This window comes from Phoxinus phoxinus, assembly GCF_949152265.1.
Source record: "Phoxinus phoxinus genome assembly, chromosome: 10".
Taxonomy (NCBI): Eukaryota; Metazoa; Chordata; class Actinopteri; order Cypriniformes; family Leuciscidae; genus Phoxinus; species Phoxinus phoxinus.
In genome coordinates, this window is record NC_136885.1 from 13,132,359 (window position 1) to 13,138,614 (window position 6,256).

The following is a 6,256-nucleotide window of genomic DNA, read 5'->3' on the forward strand; positions in this document are numbered from 1 at the left end:
CCCAGTCTCACGGCAGTTCGTGATATGGTCACGTAATTTAATCTATTGATTCGTGGCACGGGCACGTTTATTTCGTTATTTTCGTAATTCCAGCACGTTTTTTAAAACTAATGTATTTCAATGGGAAGCATCTTTCGTGATCAAAGCACGATTCTATCTCCCTATCGGGCTGCAGTAGAGAAGCTGTTTAATCAACATTTATTCACGAGATCTTATCATGGTTTATGTATTTATTTTAATTATATTATTTCGTTCTTATTGCCAGGGAAGCTGGATTGCTTTGCTGTTTATTGATATTTAAAAAAAATATTTTATTAGTAGGAAATCGCGCTGAAGAAGTCTCATTCCGAACACCTCGCGATATTTGGCATCAGTTCACGTGTGCCAGATGTTGGTAAGTAGTCGTAAATACGCTGTCCTAATAATGTTTGATATAATGTATTTTCTGTGTGTCGAAATTAATCAGATTAGCTCAAGTTCAGTCACTGCATTATATCTGTCATCTCAACGGAGGCTTTGCGTTTCATTGCTTTCTATGAAAATGGTTTCTATGGTGATTAAACACTGTCTGTCACGTGATGTGCTATACAGTAGGCCTAGAGTAGACCTTCAATCAGTTAATCATATTCATATCAGGTTTTTAAGTTGTACAATTAGTTCCAAAGTTGTATGTGTAGTAGAAGCACAGTAAAAACAACACCATGCTTTTACCACAGTAACATTAGTTTTACTGTGATAAGTGTAGTAAAAAGACAGTAATCACACAACTTACCATGCTTTTACCACACTATTGGTAGTTTTAATGTGGTACTTATTGTAAATGCACAGTAACCACAACACTAACCATGCTTTTACCTCAGTAACCTTAGTTTTACTGTGATGGGTAGTAAAGGACAGCAATCACAAAACTTACCATGCTTTTACCTCAGTATTGGTAGTTTTAAAGTGATAATTGTAGTAAATTATGCATATTAACCACAACACCTACCATGCTTTTAATGCTTAATAATGTAACATCCAATATTTGTAAGGAAAATCAGTACTTTTTCCTTTAAATAATCCTATATATTATACATAATGATATTTTATTTTCTCTGTTTTCAGCTGAAAAGACCAAAAGGGCCTTTCGAACTCAGTCAGCCCATTATTGTTTGAGGACAAGTAAACGGAGGAGACGGACCGCTGCAAAGACAAATATTCGCAATGGTACGTATGTGTTGGTTTTAACCCTAAATCAAACATTTTATCAAGCATTTGTTGTTTCTTAAACCTGTTCTTACAAAACCCAAAGCCCAATCAGTATGAACAGTCTCAAAGTCTTAATAATTCACAAGATTTAACAAGTTGTCAAATTCGTACGATACTTGTACATATTTGTATACTCGTACATAATCCTGCAGCTTTTACTCCTAGTGCTGTCATTGGCTACTGCCTCAATTCCTGTACATATTTATCGCGACATTTGTAAATCAGTTGCGCCCCTTCTTGGAAAGTAGTCTGATGTCCCACACACTGTCAGAAAGTTTATATTAATTGCATTGTATTCATTAAAATGATTACAAATTGGTCCCTGTCTGTTCATGTTCCAATGTCCAATGATACATGATGTCTCTCCACACCTCATAACCTACCTCTGTTTGCAAGAGTGGAAAAGCTCATCTGACTTGTCACATTACATCAGATACTCGATTATTTTGTCGTAATCAGATCAGTTACACTGCTGATAACTGTCCCGTTTGCATGTAAATCATGTTATTTTTAAACGAGTTCATATGATTATTGCTTGCTATTAAAGACATACTTTTATTCATAGAAATGCCAACATATCAGTGAACGTATAACATAAAAATGCTTTTAACATTTAATTATGCAACACTCTTTACAGAAATAAATCCTACAGTTGTATAACTGACTGCTTGCATGTAATGTAATAAAATGACCTTACTTTCTGTATTGCAGGATTACTTTAGATCTCTACAACATCAAACTCAACAGCTCTTTTAAGAGCCAACCCTCACAAGAGCTGCTAGTGATTCGCAGCGGATCTTGCCGTGATCAGCCCTTCCCAGGTAAAGTTTCTAGAATATTTCAATCAGTATTTACTCATCATATGCTCTCTCCTGAATCGTAAGGTAAATTATAACTGTCTTAATTTATGTTTCAAGAACAATAGTAATTGCACATAGAGTAAGTAGAGACTTTCTTGTTTTACAGCAGAGAAGGAAGACCAGTCCTTATATCAACACAAGCTAATCGAATAAGTCCTTTGTTTCGGGTGAGGAAGGAACATCTGCTGCCCAAAGAAGACAGAAAGGTGCGCGAGTCCATTGGTATGTCTTGTATTGAAACAATGCTGTAATATGTAGTACATAATTTGATTTTGACAATTTTACATTGTACAGGTTATCACTTGGTTTTTGACCAAGTGAAGCTCTTGAAACAAGTGACAGAAGAGTTTGTTGTCTTGAAAAAAATCAAGCATCACTTGCAAAGGCAAAAGAGACCATGCCTTTCTTAAAGATCTTTTAAAATAGGTTGCTGTTGATATGGGTAAAAAATGTTTTGTTCAGTACTTAGCTTATATTATTTGCTGAAATATTATATATATATATATAATATATATATATAAAATACTTCAATGTGTATATTATATAATGTACTGACTGCTGCTTTGTAAATTTAAATCAGGAACGGCCAACTCTGGCCCTTTTGCGTTCTCCTTTTTGAGGTTGAGAGTTTTCCTCCAACCCTAATCGAGCACATATGAAAACGATTATTTCTAAGAACTCGGGCCAAAGTGGAGATTTTGGAAAACTTTGTTTGCACGTTTGCATGTAAACTGACGTCACAGTATGTGACTATTTTCGGGATTCTGACTGGCTAACGTGGGCATGAGCTTCTCGTTACACTGCCACCTATAGGTTTGGCATGCTCTGGACGGCATCGACACGGGTTCTTGTGCACGATGTTATTTTTTAAAACGAAGAGGGGTGAAATGTCCGTTTATGAAAATAGCCTTCCACGTGTAAACGTAGCCATAAAGCTGACATGACTGTCCATTAAACAACTTAATTTGTATTGTTTGTGTTTTTTGCTTTACTTTCAGACCAGGACTGGAGAACGCCTGACAATGGGATGTTGAGACTTCTTCCTCTGGTTGAGAAAAAGCTACACCACATCAGTGATCACATCTTCTGTTCTTCTGTTGTACTGTAGGGTACACCTGAACAAACTGTTTAGACGAGGAAGAAGAACATGAACATGATAGAGACATGTACAGGGAAGAGCAAGAAACCAGTTTAGCTGTGATAATGAATCATTATTTTCCAACACAATATCAAATCTGTTTTCTGTATAGGTGACTGAATGTGATTCTCTGGCACTCATTTTGTGGCTCAGCAGCTGTGAATGGATTAATATGATGTTAATGTATTTTTGAAAACACATTTTTATTTATCTTGAATCTCATTGTCTTTATGCTACTTTATCAACTTTATGCTGTGTCCTCCAATAAAGTATTGTGTAATAAAGTATGGTGAATATTGTGTATTGAAAGTGGTGTTTGGTACAGTAAAAAAAATATATATTTGAGAAATGTTAATTTCTTATTTCTTTAGTTTAGTTTAAAACAACTACAATTTTAAATTTTAATTTTAAAACAACTACATGTAATTAATTACCATGATTCTTTTTCTTAGGACATACACATTTAGATCTGGTTAGTGATATTTGGGACAACAATGCAACAAAAGTTGCACATATTTGCATATATAAGCAGTTTGCAGTGAAATAAAGGGAAGCTATGTGAATAACAGGAGGCTGCAGTGGCTATCTTGCTATAAACACTTCAAGCATAATTGAAGATGATCCATGTTGATCATTCTAGTACATCTACTACTGCATTTAAAAAGAAAGCATAGACATTACTGATGTCAGGCATATAAGCAGCAATCAGAGGGGGTGAAAAGGAAATGTTGGCAATGTTTTTTTGTTGTTTTACTGAATGGTGCATTATTCCTGTGTAATAGTAATAGTGTGTGTAGATTGTACTGCACTTCCACCTACCAAGGGCCCAGCAACGGCCCCCAGAAGAGCAAAAAACTGCACATTTCAAATGGCTGTAACTCACAGTCCGGTTAGTGTATCAAAGAGAAAATCAGCAGGACAACTGCTTATGCTATGTTTACCAAATACTGTTGTGCACAGTTTTCTGACATATATGGAAAGCTGGCATAAAGGTTATTTTTAAAGTGCTCACAGTAAATTATCAAATTTCAGCCTGTCCCTCATATATGTCATAAACGTTTGCACAATGAACAAATTTAGATATCCAGTTGTCCATTAAAGTTATTCTTTATTTAACATTTATTGTTTCATTACTAAACGTTTTAAACTACATTACCCAGATATCTTTGTCATTCTATCAATGGAACAGGAAACATTGTCCTGTAGTTCATTGAAATGAGCAGACATGCTTAGGGTTAGGGTAGGGATCTCAGTAAAGGAGCAATTTCTCACAACATAGAGACACTTTATAGTTAACTTTATGTATAACTAACGCAATAATAACACCAAAACATGCTTTGTAACATGAAGCGCCGTTTTATATGGGTTAAACGATAGTCCAATCACAGCGAGCTCTGCGATAAAGTCACAGCCAATAACAACCCAGCTGAACAGATGCGTCACACTTACTTGCCCATTTATGGTAAATGATGACAGATCTCTTCTGGTTCTGGCTGTAGGGATAGATACCTTAAATATTTAATATTTGGGCTGTAATGTATTCATTCTAATTAAATTATAAAATCACATTTAAAAACAAGACTCCTCTGTGTGGTTACCATCCAAAAACGAGATCACATGATCAATGACACAAATGTTTATATTTGATTAGACTGATTCATAAATACATTTGAAAGATAAACTTTTTTCTAAGCAATGGCCTACAGCAGGGGTAGTTTTGCAGTATTTTAATTAAAGATAATTACATGTACTAAAGTGCTTCTAACATTTACAGCGTATGTATAGTATATCAAAGGTATATCAATTATATTAAAATAAATGTAACAAAATCACAATGAATGCACACAATTTTGAAAGCATATTCCAATATTTAATGTCAAACTGTTTAAAAGACAAATTTAGTGCCAAACCTACTGCACAACAGTATAAAAATAAGTGAATTATATATAAAAAAAATATCCAGATACAGGGGCAATCTATTATAGTGACACATACAGTAACGTTAAAAAAATCGCTATGATGAAGTTACATTTTTACAAACCAAGAGATGAGATTCAACTTTGTTATGTGAAAATATATTTGTTTCTTCGCTTTAAAGAACAAATAGGCAAAAATGTAAGCACAACATTTTACATTCTCAACTTTAATTCTATATCCCTGTGATTATTGGTCACTTTTATTGTAACTAAATGAAAGGCAACTTAAAATAGTTAATGATTATAAATGTCAGTAAGAAAATGCTTCAATAAAATACATTCACGGGTATATTACATTTACATTAACCAGGTAGTGATATAATGATACCATAGATGTAGTTATGGTGGACATTTACTATAGTGACCACTGTAATAAAATGTTTAATGAAGCTAAATGTAAGACATTAAGTCCATCTAAATGTAAAAGTAACAAACTCAGAATAATGTCCAGTATGTCAAGTGTGTCATTTCTGTAATATTCTTTCAGCACCAATAAGATTTCCATAAATATGGATTGTTTTCTAAAGGTTTTCCTGAACACTCTCATTATCTTCAATTGTTCGGACAAACACCTGCTATATACACTTGCAGAAATATACATGTGTCTATTGCATCATGAAGTCACTGCATGACTAGAACTAATGGATGGCAATGAATATGTCCTTTAGCAAAACACCTGATGCACACTGACGCTTCTTTGATGAAGGGATTAGGCAGACATCAAGTACAGTTTATGAAGCTGAAAAGAGAAAACAAAATGCTTTAACAATATGGAAAAAAGATAAATCAATATTTTCAATATTGGTTCTGCATATATCAAAGAGATCCTGAGGAGGAGTGGGACTTCACATGAAGACTTTCAGAAACTGTGACAGAGCAAAGGGTGCACCTCGCTGGACACATCCGACGCATGCCCAAACAACACCACCCAAAGACAGTGATGAAGTGGACACCACCAGGAGGATGCAGGAGACAGGGAAGACCTGGGAAGACATGGAGACAGATGTTTCACGAAGACCTGAACAATGTCAGTG

General features: G+C 34.7%; 1 long non-coding RNA gene across 2 annotated transcripts; it reads left to right on the forward strand.

Annotated features, from left to right (window-relative positions):
* On the forward strand, positions 1-3,376 carry LOC307005804. 2 transcript variants are annotated; one of them, XR_013799332.1, is made up of 5 exons: positions 1-394; positions 1,105-1,206; positions 1,960-2,069; positions 2,218-2,330; positions 3,107-3,376. It is a non-coding gene; the product is annotated as an uncharacterized lncRNA (long non-coding RNA). The 2 variants fall into 2 exon arrangements; XR_013799333.1 differs by having other exon boundaries at positions 2,215-2,330; positions 3,107-3,375.
* The last annotated feature ends 2,880 nt before the right edge of the window (positions 3,377-6,256 follow it).